The following is an 11821-nucleotide window of genomic DNA, read 5'->3' on the forward strand; positions in this document are numbered from 1 at the left end:
AACAGTGACCTCCAGCTGTGAGGCCAGGCCTCCATCCCCGCGCTCTTCTATCATGTTCTAGGCTCCTTTCCAGCTGAGGCCTGATTCAGCTTCATTCCTGCCTCCCTCGTTGCCTTTGGTGGCAGACTTGCGGGAAACACCCATTTTCACAGTCCCACCTGCGAACACGTTGCTCAGATCGAATGCCTGGTGGGAGCAGAAAGGGCCCTTCATTTCTACCACCACACACGGTCCTGCAGGGAGTGGCCCCCGTTCTGTGTTTCCTGGTTTAAACTACTATATAATTTTGTCTAATAACCCGCACCCCTTGCTTTTCTGCCACTTCTCAGATCAAGAAGTCACTTTGCAGGGAAACATCTTTTGCCAGTTAAGATGTCCTTTCATCTTTCTCTCTGACCTCTCCTACATACACAGTTTGAAAATAATACTCGATCTTGATAAAATTCAGTTGAGCCCATTAGAGGTTGAATTAAGCTATTGTTTTCATGAGTATTATTTCTGACTCCTATTCCTCATGTCCCTTATCACCCCCACTCCCTTTCACACACATCCACACCCCACATACACATACTGCACACACACACACCACCTATGATCAAGACTCGCTTTAAAATGAGACTGTGCTAACCGGGCTGCAGGGAAATTTCTTAGCTCTTCACATACCGTGTGAAGAGAGCTCTGTGGGCAGCCCACCCAGGTATTTCCCGTGTTTGCCTCAGTTTGTGGTGAATGGAAAGAACAGTTCACTCCAAGCAGTATTTTTCATTGAAATGTAAATCGCCTATACCCATTCTCATTCTGGTAGAATTCCCAAGGAGCAAACAGGTTTTGTGTTACAAGCCTTGAAGAGAAAAAGTTTTCTCCTCTAGTCTCTTTCTTTAAATACATAACAAGATCGAAGGCGATTCATTTAGTCAGCTCTGATCCACTGTAGAGGTTTGCATATCTAACAATAGAAAATATTCACAGGATTTTACATAGTATTATGGGATTGTTAGTAATTTAAGGAAGGAAAGGTGACTTTGTACCAGGATTTAATTCCCGAATTAACACGCCACCGTCACCCTAGAATGCCAGTTTTCTTTTCAGTTCCTTTACCCACCTGTAAACTACATTAAGGCATTTACCAAATAGTGGTTTAAATCTAAAAATAAAACAAATGCCGCAGGACTTAATGTCCTGTGTTTGGAGTGCTTTTAGAGAGCATTAGGACTTGTAAGTGGTGAGGTGGGCATGGAGGGAATGAAAGATTCAATAATAATGCCATAAGACCTCAAAGTACAACTCAAGTGGCCAAACATGTGGCCAAAAGCATAATAGAGGCTGTTTAGAGAAAAGCTATTCGGTTGTCGTCATAATAGCCAGCAGGCGCTGGATATATTATACTAGTAGGTCCTTTTAAAAGCTTCCTACTGAATACTATTTTATTCCTATTCAAACATGACCATTCCATTTTTAAAATACTATGGAATCCATGAAGCAGAATATATTTTAGATGCACAGATTACATTAAAAGGCTCGGGACCCAAGGATTGAACAGCCTTGAGTATTTTTCTTTAAATACACAAGCTTAAAAGTGCATTCCTTAGCATCCCTGGAGGAAAAGCCCAGGAAAATGAATATGACATTAGAATACATAGCACTCGACATTTGTATCCCTTATTTTTTAAGACCTGGGGCTTGTTAGTTGGAAACTTTCAATGGCATTATCACATATTATTGGGTAGTGAGTGTGGGGTGGTTAATGTGCTTTGAAATGGCCTCACTTCCTCTACTTCTGCCAAGTTTGCTTTCTGTCTCGTGTGCTGTCCTTGCTGTGTTTTATGTTATGCATGTATGGACAAGCACTGACTCTTTTTATGTGTTGTAATTATTTGTTAAACCTTGGAAAGTCTCATTAGGTGGAAGAGAATGGGAGAGACTGGGAAGATGCATTTTTTCCCTCATACTTTTTTTATGGGAAAAAAATAATCTAATGTGATAAGCATTTCTGTGAATTATTCTAAATTGAGTTAGTTACAGTATTCTAGTTCTACTAGAGGCCCGGTGCATGAAATTCATGCACTGGGGGTGAGGGGGCCTCAGCCCGGCCTACGTCCTCTTGCAGTCTGGGAGCCCTCGACGGATGTCTAGGGAGCGGGCCTAAGCTGTCAGTCAGACATCCTTAGCATTGCCATGGAGGTGGGAGAGACTCCCACCGTGAGCACGGCTTTTGGCTGAGCGGTGCTCCCCTGTGGGAGCACACTGACCACCAGGGGGCAGCTCCTGCATTGAGCGTCTGACCCCTGGTGGTCAGTGCATGTCATAGTGACCAGTCATTCCGCCGTTTGGTCGATTTGCATATTAGCCTTTTATTATATAGGATAGGGCTTTTTATCTGTTTGTGAAGATTGTTCAAGATTCTATCTTATAAATGTTTCTTATGTTTCTGTAACTTAGTTCTTTGTGTCCTGACATGTACTTGAGCCTTGACGGTCCTCAATGAATATCTGGCTCCCATTGATACTCCATCCCCCTTTCTTACTCTCCCACATGCTTCCAACCTTACAGCAGAGTGAGCTCCTTATGGTTCCCTGCCTACTTTGTATGTGTCTGACTATCCTGTCCCCTCTGCTTTGAATATCCCTTCTCTGCTTGCATAGCTAACTCTGACATGGCCCTGAGGACGTTTGATTTGGGCCTCAGCCTCCAGAAATTCACTCTGGTTTTCACTTCCCGCCTCCCATAGCTCTCCACACACTGTGTCTGCTTTGCTTCCTCTTAGATTCCAATGACACCTCATAGAGCTTTCCTGTCCCTTTTTGCACTGGGCAGTCGCTGTTCACTTGCTCACCTGCTAACCTTGTCCATTTCCGTGATCCCTCAAACACCCACATAGCAAAGTCTACAGTCAGACACAGCCCTGTTCATTAACTTGAAATAACCTCACAAGAGCAGGTTGTCAGTAAAAACTACCAACTGTGTGACTTGTTGAGGCTGTGAAAAGGGATTCAGAGACATCTGAGCTGCATTTGGCCCCAATCGTTCTTACTTGGATTGGGGAATAAGGCAGGGTGGGAGCAATCAGCTTGGTGGCAGAGGCAAGAGAGATACAGTACCCCCCCTATCCATGAGGGATACCTTTCAAGACCCCCTGTGGATGCTTGAAATTGAGGATAGTACTAAACTCTATATATACTATGTTTTTTCCTATACATATATACCTATGATAAAGTTTAATTTATAAATTAGGCAGTTTCATGGATAGATTTGTTTTTAACTAGCAACATCAGCATATGATTTTTTTTTCTTATTAAGTCAAGAACTTCCACATTTTTGCTTAAAGGAAGCACTCTATGGCTTCTCTTTGGCCTATCTGAATTGCCAGCATCACTACTCTTATATGTTGGAGCCATTGGTAAGTAAAAGAAGAGTTACTTGAACACAGGCACCATGATATCAAGACAGTTGATCTGCTAAATGAGATGGCTAACCAAGTGACTAACGGGCCAGGAGTGTGTACAGTGTGGAGACACTGGGCAAAGGGATGATCCATGGCTTGGGTGGAATGGAGCAGATGGTGTGAGATCTCATGTTACTGACAATAGCATGCAATTTAAAACTTAATAATTGTTTATTTCTGAAAATTTCCATTTAATAGTGTTGGACTTTAGTTGACCACGGGGAACTGAAACCATGGAAAGAGAAGTTGTGGATAAGGGGGGGCTACTGTATTGCCTTGGGATGAATGGGATTTCTATAAGCTGTGGGAGAGGATGAGGTGGAGCACAAGGGAAAGATTCGCATTGAGAAGGGACAAAGTATTTGGGCAAGAGGTTGGAACAGAGATTTCCTGTGGGAGGGAAGGTGGCAAGATATTCGAGAAGCTGATTCTACAAAGCCTTCTCTGCTGGGCTAAGATGTCTGGGTGTTACCCTGGGATGCAGAAGAGAGTTTGAAGGTTTCAGAGCAGCAAAGTGATGGAAGCAGAGTTTTAGTGATAAGAGGGATTCCTCTCATTACTAAACCAGTGGGGGTGGGCAGGGAACAAGGTTCTTGAATAGTCTAAGCAGGAAGCATCCCAACCAAAAAAAACGTGAGTCCACTATTCACTCAGTCAATAAAACTGAGTCCTGTGTTTCAGGCAATAGGGATTCAAAGGTAGTAAAAGAGGGTCCCTTCACAACAAAGGGCCATGAAAACAAAGCCACCTCAGTTATGTCAGGACCGAGAAAATTGCAACCTAAAGGAAAAATGCATGGCTAGTGACAGCTCTTAGTTAACTGATATGAGCCGCGGCAAGGTTGCAGGATGCCAAGATCACAAATTGCGGATTTGGCCTTTGTTCACAATGAAAGGAATAGTAGCTTCTGCCAGGAGTCTTCCTGATGCTATCAGCTTCGGTCCCTTTTAACTGGTCTTCCTGCTTCTTCTCTTGTGCCCCACCGTGCTCTGTTCTCAACACGGCAGCCAGCATGATCCTTTTCAATCACAAGTCAGATAATGTTACTTCATCTCATGCAGGGTAAAAGCCAGGGTCCTCCCAGTGGTCTAAAGGACATCCCCCCCCCTCCCCCCAATCACCTCTCTGGTCTCATCTTCTCCTGCACTGCTTACATCACTCTGGACACACTGGCCTCCTTGCTGGCCTCAGATCTGCATAGGATGCTTGCCCTTGCGGCCCCACCCCTGCATATCTCTAAGTCTAACCTCTCACCTTCTCAAAGTCTGCTCAGATGTCATCCACCCCCTATTTAAAGTTGCAACCTGTCCCCAAACTCTACCCTTGGCCCTCCTATCCCTCTGACACTACTCTGCCAATTTTGTCCATGAAACTGATTGCCTTCCAACATGATGCATCATTTATTATTATTATTATTTTATTTTATTTTATTTTTTGTCAGAGCCCTCCGCTTGCCACCACTTCCCCCCACCCCCACCCATATTTAGGCTCTCCAAAGGCAAGAATCTTCACCTGCTTTATTCACTGATGTATCACAAATACTTAAGTACAGTGCCTGGTAGGCCTGACTGGTGTGGCTCAGAGATTGAGCTTTGACCCAGGAACCAAGAGACGACTTGTTTGATTCCTGGTCAGGGAACATGCCCGGGTTTTGGGCGCCATTCCCAGTAGGGGTGTGCAGGAGACAGCTGATCGATGAGCTTCTATCTCTCCCTCTTCCTCTCCCTTCTTCTCTCTCTAAAAATCAATTAAAATAACAACCACCAAAAAAAAAACCAAAAGACACAAACAAAAACAAACAAACCCAAAAACAAAATAGGAACTCAGTAAGTATTTGATTTATGAATTGTGATTTAGCTGCTATTCATAAGACCTAGTTAACTTTTTTCCCTTCTAAAAAAAATGGGTTTTGGCAAATGATAGTTGATCCTGCCATGTCTAAATCCCCTGTATTTTACCCAGGTTTTGTTTGTTTTCTTCAAATGAACGATTTTCCCTCTGAGATTTTTAGAGCAAAGTTTTATGAAATATGTACAATAATTAGAGAAGAAAATTTGAAGGCAGCTTTTCAAATAAAAGAAACTTGGCAGAGGGGGCCAACCACATTATATCATAGAGGATTTATGATCTGCAAGTCTGCAATGGACTTTGCTGTAAAAATCTGCCAAGGCTAGAAAATAGTCCTCTGCTTCTCTGGGTTTTCTCTGAACACCTCTTAGTTACTCCTGACAGCAGTGATGAGTTCTCCCCCAGAACAGTCTTGGGGAATATTTCCGTTCCCCCTGCAATTATATATGCTCCTTACCATTTCATTACGGCTTAATTCTGGAGTGAAACACACACATACACACACCCTGCCCCAACCCCGCTCCCCCAAGTAAATAACAACGTAGAATATAAGATGGAGAAAGGATAATTGCAAGAAAAGGACAAGAGTTTGAAGGTTTGTATGGGGTTTTATTGGTCACCTGACCTATTTTTCTCCCATGCACACGAACACTGACACACTGACTTCCCTTCATCAAAAAAAGCTGTGGAAGCATCCCGAACTTTACGCCTGCCTGCTGTGAGGTTAGGTGGTGAGTGTGAGTGTGTGACATAGGTGAGCACTGCATCAGAGTTCCCATTCGCATCTACTTAGACAACGAATTTGAAGTATTGTTCAAGCTTATTAAATTAAAGCTTGTCTAATGCCTTAACGTCAGGAAGGGGAAAGGTATGTAGACTTTTTGAGTATCTCCGAGATGGCTCTTACAGCTCAGATGGTCTCTCTGCTGAGATTGTGAGAAGCTTGAAGGGAGAAACTCTGTTATTTTCACCTGTTTCTTCAGCACCTAGTACGGTGTCTGACACACAGAAGGAACTATTTCAGCAATTTTGTGACCTAATAGTAGTCTTGTGCGTGGCAGAGAAGATTAGTAGTTCTGAAGATTTGAACATTATCACAGGGTGGTTGACACATTTCTAGTCCTTATGTTATACTTCATTTCTGTATCTTAATATTTAGTAGGTTACTTTTAAAGAAAATTTTCATAAAAAAATTTCTGAGCATTAATTATGAAAAAAAAGGTTGGAGGGGAAAATGAGTTTATGTAACTCATGTAAGACAAAGATGAATCTCCTTAACATAGAAAGAGCCTCTTTCAAATAAGTCAATAAGGAAACATTCCTTATTTTGGAGCTTTTTTTGGCCTACTTAATTTTTAAAAAAATGTATTTTATTGATTTTTTTACAGAGATGAAGGGAGAGGGATAGAGAGTTAGAAACATTGATGAGAGAGAAACATCAATCAGCTGTCTCCTACACACCCCTACTGGGGATGTGCCCACAACCAAGGTACATGCCCTTGACCAAAATCGAACCTGGGACCCTTTAGTCCACAGGCCGACACTCTACCAACTGAGCCAAACCGCTTAGGGCTTGGCCTACTTTAATAGATAATTCAGCCCTAGCCGGTTTGGCTCAGTGGATAGAGTATTGGCCTGTGAACTAAAGGATCTCTGGTTCGATTCCGGTCAAGGGCACGTGCCTGAGTTGTGGGTTCGGTGCCCAGTAGGGGGCCTGCAAAAGGCAGCCGATCAATGATTCTCTCTCATTATGATGTTTCTATCTCTCTCTCCCTCTCCCTTCCTCTCTGAAATAAAAATATTTTTTTAAAAAAGGATAATTCACATTTGAAAAATAAGCATCTGAAACATGTTCAACTCATTAATCAAAGAAAGGCAAACTCTAAAAGCATCCCATTTTACCTACCAAATTGACAAGGATTAAAGTCTGATTGCCACTGTTAGGGTTAAGAGAACAGGCATGCATACCTCTCATGTGGGAGTATAAGTAATATGTAATCTTTTGGGAGGATGATTTGGCAACAGATATTTTTATGACACAGCAAATTCTTCCACAAGGGTATTTATTGCCACATTATTTACAAAAGTGAGAAATTGTAAGCAACCTGCATGCCTACCGATAAATGATTGGTTAATTAAATGTTCTAAATACAAATGATGGATTTTGGACGTTAAAAATAAAATTTTGAAGTCTAATGATATTGTGTAACTGAACTGAATCGTACAAGATAATATCTAAAGTTTATGTTGTACTCATTTAAAAATATATACATTTTCTTGATGTCAGTTTTATTCATTGCTGGAACAAACATTTTAGTTTTTTTCTGATACTTTTAAAAATTTCATGAATTTTTGTAATTACTTGCACAATCAGGAAAAATTATATAATGAAGCAAGGCACAGTATATGGGAGTGAGAGCAAGTCTTCACTATGTGTGTTAAGTGCTGTTGAGTTGGCTCTGGTTCCTGGCAGCCCTGTGAATGAGTGATGTCCACAATGTCTTTTCCTTAAGAGCCCTACTCAGCATCTGCAGGCTCATGCTTCTTTTATATAGTCAGTCCGTCTCAAATTATTATCTTTTCCAAAGAACCCTGCCTCTTCATGATGTGCCCAAAGTAAGACAGCTTTTTTAGTCATTTTTGCCTGCAGCAATGCTTCAGGCTTCATTTGCTCTAGGACTCACTGTCTTTCTGGCGGTCCATGGTATCTACAGAGCCCTCCTCCAACACCACATTCCAAACAAATCAATTTCTTTCCTATTAGCCTTTTTCATTGTCCAACTTCCACATCTGTACATAACAATTGGGAATATGGGGGCGTAGATGACTGTGGTCTCCAATGATGCATTGTTGCTCTTTACTTAATGGAATACGCATCACTATAATGCTGTAATGATTACATTTTCCCCCAAGGGTTCTTCCCCAGTGGTTAAACAAGGGAAAGTAGTTTGATAAAATGCTCCAAATGTTAACTATACTGTTCTACGAGTTATTCGAAGAGAGAAACAAGTAGAGGCAGCATGGAATAGCAGGAGTAAGGATTTCTCAATTAGATGATCCTGGGTTGGGACCATGGCTATAGCTGTGAAACCTTGGGCATTGGACCTGTAGCTTTCCCATCTATGAAATGGGTATATTAACCATCTCTATCTTCACAGGACTGTTGTGGGGAATAATGAGGTAGTGTGTATGAAGCACTTTGCACAGAGTGTGACTCACTGAACAGGGGGCACTTATGAGGTGAAACCTCTCAGGAGGGGTATAGCATTTCCTTTAGGAGAACCAAACTTGAAAATCATGAATTAGGAAGTGATTGCTCACTTTACAGAGAATCATTGTTGTAATGGTGTAGTCGTTTTCTATTACTTAAACTTAGCAGTTTAAAACAACACACATTTATCATCTGATGGTTTTGTGGGTCAGCATCCAGCCACAGCCTAATGGGGTCCCCTACTTGGGGTCTCTGGAGGCTGCCCTCAAGATCGTGACTGGGGCTGGGTTCTCACTCAGAGGGTTGACTAGGGAACCACCGACTTCCCTGCTCATGTGGTTGTTGGCATCATTCAGTTTCCTGGGGTTGTAGGACTGGTAGCAGTTTGCTTCTTCAAAGCCAGTAAGTGGGCAGAAAGAGAAAGACAGGTACAAGTGGCTAGCAAGACAGTCTTCTAAAACACAGCACAGTCATGAGGGTGACTGTCACCTTTGCCAACCACAGGTCCTGCTTGCACTCAAGAAGATGATGCAAAGGTGTGAACCCCGTGATGGAGGGTCATGTCAGAGGGCTCTATTTGCTACAAGTGGTATTCACAATCACAGGTTTCAAACGCAGTAGAAGCCAATGCACTATTTTAGGAAATGATTTGGTTGGGGAAAATTTTGGCTTATATCTGAATAACATGGATTGGAAAGCAAGATGAGGCCACACTGTGCTGTAGTACGAACTGTTTAAGGCCAATAATTCTGCCTTCTGCAGTGTGGAGATCTCAAGAGTTACTGTTTTGTAAGTAATGGGTAATTGAAATGTCACTTCAAAGGTGATTTTTTTCATCTCTAAAATGTGGGAGTATTTTCATTATTTGTGAAGTCTTTATAGTAAGTATTGACTTCAATGAAAACAAACATTGCTTGTCTCACCCAGATCCATTACATTTGAAACTTCCATTTGTTCTCTAGATTTTTTTAAAAAGCCATTTGCTTTGTTTGTTTTTAACTTGGCATTTCTCAAGCAAGAAGTGTGGCACTTGGTGTTCTCTGCTGGCTCTCTCTCCTCACACCAGTGGTATTGCCACTCTCCTCTGGATAGGAAAATGATGACTCATGCTAAGAATTTTATGGGTATTATAAAAGTCCAATGAGATTGCTGTTTGAGACAAGTACACTGAAATGCAAAACAATAATGTTTTAGAGGTACATTTGTAATCCAGAAGACGAGGCAGGATGACTGATCACACCCTTAAACCAAAGGTTAAGAGGCCCTGATGAATATCGGAACTTTTTTCCTGTTGGGAACAGATGTGTTAGCTACCACATTATGGTGCTTCCATGGCTGTAGGTTGGGGGTGCTGGTGGTTCAGCTCTAGGATATTTTATAATTTCACTCTATCATCATCTCCTGAGTTTGGGCTGATAGACCAACCTCAACAAGGCAGTGTTAAGTCATCTTACACAGTGAAACTCCTGTATGTGGGAAAACCAAACCTCCCAGCTCTCTGAGCAAAGAGCCTCTGACTGTGCATGGTGTGCCTATTAGATTTCAGAACGGAGAGATGCTTCAGCTTTCTCTTGGGCCAATTGTTTGCCAGAACATGAGGTTGGATAAACAAATATCTACACATTTCCATTTTTCTTAATGCCACATGTTTGGATAATGCTTAACTTATGGGAGCATTTTATGTCTCCTTTTTTAAACTTGATTTTGAGAGAGAGAGGACAGAAGAGAGGGGAAGAGAGAAACATTGATGTGAGAAGGAAATATCTATCGGCTACCTCCTGCAGGCCCCCTACTGGGAATTGAACCCTCAACCTTTTGGTGCCTGAAACAAAGCCCAATCAACTGAGCAGCACTGGCCAGGGCAATGCCTCTTCTCAATAGGATGAGTTCATCCAAAGTTTGGAGAAGATGAGGAAACTAAGGCTCAACCACTTGATTTGGTGAGGACCATGTCATACTTTTTCAGCAGAGACTGAAATAAAGCCATAGACTCCTCCTCTTTCCAAACCTCAGGCACCTTATTAATAAATTCTGCTGGATCTCCATTTCTTTTCCTCATTCAAAAATGAAGCATCTCTGAGAGGAGAGACCCGTCCGCATTCCTATGTGTAGTTTTTCCAAGCATGTAGTCATCACACACACACATACATGCCTACCAGCATTTGATGAAAGGCTACATTTTCAAGGTAAGATAGTATCAAGGTATCCAAACAAGGTAGTCTGCTTTCTAACCCAGCTTAACTCTTGGGTAAGTTGCTTAAACTTTCTAAGGTACCAGTGAAAGGGGAGTAAGAAGAGGTGCCTCACAGAATTGTTACTGAGTAAAAACCCAAATGTTAATCTTAAAAAAACCCCACACAAACACAACAAAAAAACAGCCCTAGCTGGCATGGCTCAGTAGATAGAGTGTCTGCCTGAGGACTGAAGGGTCCTGGGTTCAATTCTGGTCAAGGGCACATGCCTGGGTTGCAGGCTTGAACCCCAGTAGGGGGTGTGCAGGAGGCCACCGATCAGTGATTCTTATCATTGATGTTTCTATCTTTCCCTCTCTGGAATCAATTAAAAAATATATATTTAAAAAAAATAAAACAACAGAAGCACTTGTTTCCCTTGCTTCTGTGGCATGCACCCCACTTCCTGAGCGTGGACATCTCCTAATTAATGAATGGCAGATGCAGATGCTGGTGAGAGAGTGGTGCCTTCTTCCCATAGCAGGACTTGTCATTGTAGCATTGTCATAACATAATTCGTTTTCTTATTACAGAAAGCTTAGAAAATATAGAAATGCATATAAATACATTTTATTTATAACCTTACCTTATAGAAATAATAAAACATTTTGGTGTCTTTCCTCCTTCTTTTTCTAACCTTAAATATTTTTGCGTGAGAAATATATCATGCTTATAGAAGTATATAGAACATATATGCATAACTTAAGGAATACTACTTATGTGGGCACCTGTCACCCAACTGAAGACCTAGAACATTGCCAGTATCTGTGAGCCCCTGTGTGCCTCACTCTCCTTTTATTTCATTTTCCAAAATTGAATTATTTTACTTATGTAGTTTCATATTGTGTTCTTTCTCTTTCTTCCCCCCGTTTGCCCACCTTTATTATTATTTTTTACTTTTTTTAAAATTTAAATTCTTTATTGTTTAAAGTATTACATGAGTCTCCTTTTTCCACCATTGACCTCTTCCCGGCCACCCCCAGCACATGCCCTCACTGCCCCTACTGTCTGTGTCCATTGGTTATGCTCATATGCATGCATACAAGTCCTTTGGTTGATCTCTTACCCTCTCACACCCTGCCTTCCTTC

General features: G+C 41.7%; 1 protein-coding gene and 1 long non-coding RNA gene across 2 annotated transcripts in view; one reads left to right on the forward strand and one right to left on the reverse strand.

Annotated features, from left to right (window-relative positions):
* The window catches only part of LOC107184949, a 22289-nt gene extending 16494 nt beyond the window's left edge, over nt 1-5795 (reverse strand). The window contains exons 1-2 of the long non-coding RNA XR_001515854.1: nt 5780-5795; nt 788-792 (exon numbers count right to left, since the gene is read on the reverse strand). This is a non-coding gene — a long non-coding RNA (uncharacterized LOC107184949). The remainder of the gene's footprint in view (nt 1-787; nt 793-5779) is intronic.
* The window catches only part of IQGAP2 (IQ motif containing GTPase activating protein 2), a 240154-nt gene that overhangs the window by 24996 nt on the left and 203337 nt on the right, over nt 1-11821 (forward strand). The window lies entirely within an intron of this gene.

Source organism: Myotis davidii, unplaced genomic scaffold (assembly GCF_000327345.1).
Source record: "Myotis davidii unplaced genomic scaffold, ASM32734v1 scaffold44, whole genome shotgun sequence".
Classification (NCBI taxonomy): domain Eukaryota; kingdom Metazoa; phylum Chordata; class Mammalia; order Chiroptera; family Vespertilionidae; genus Myotis; species Myotis davidii.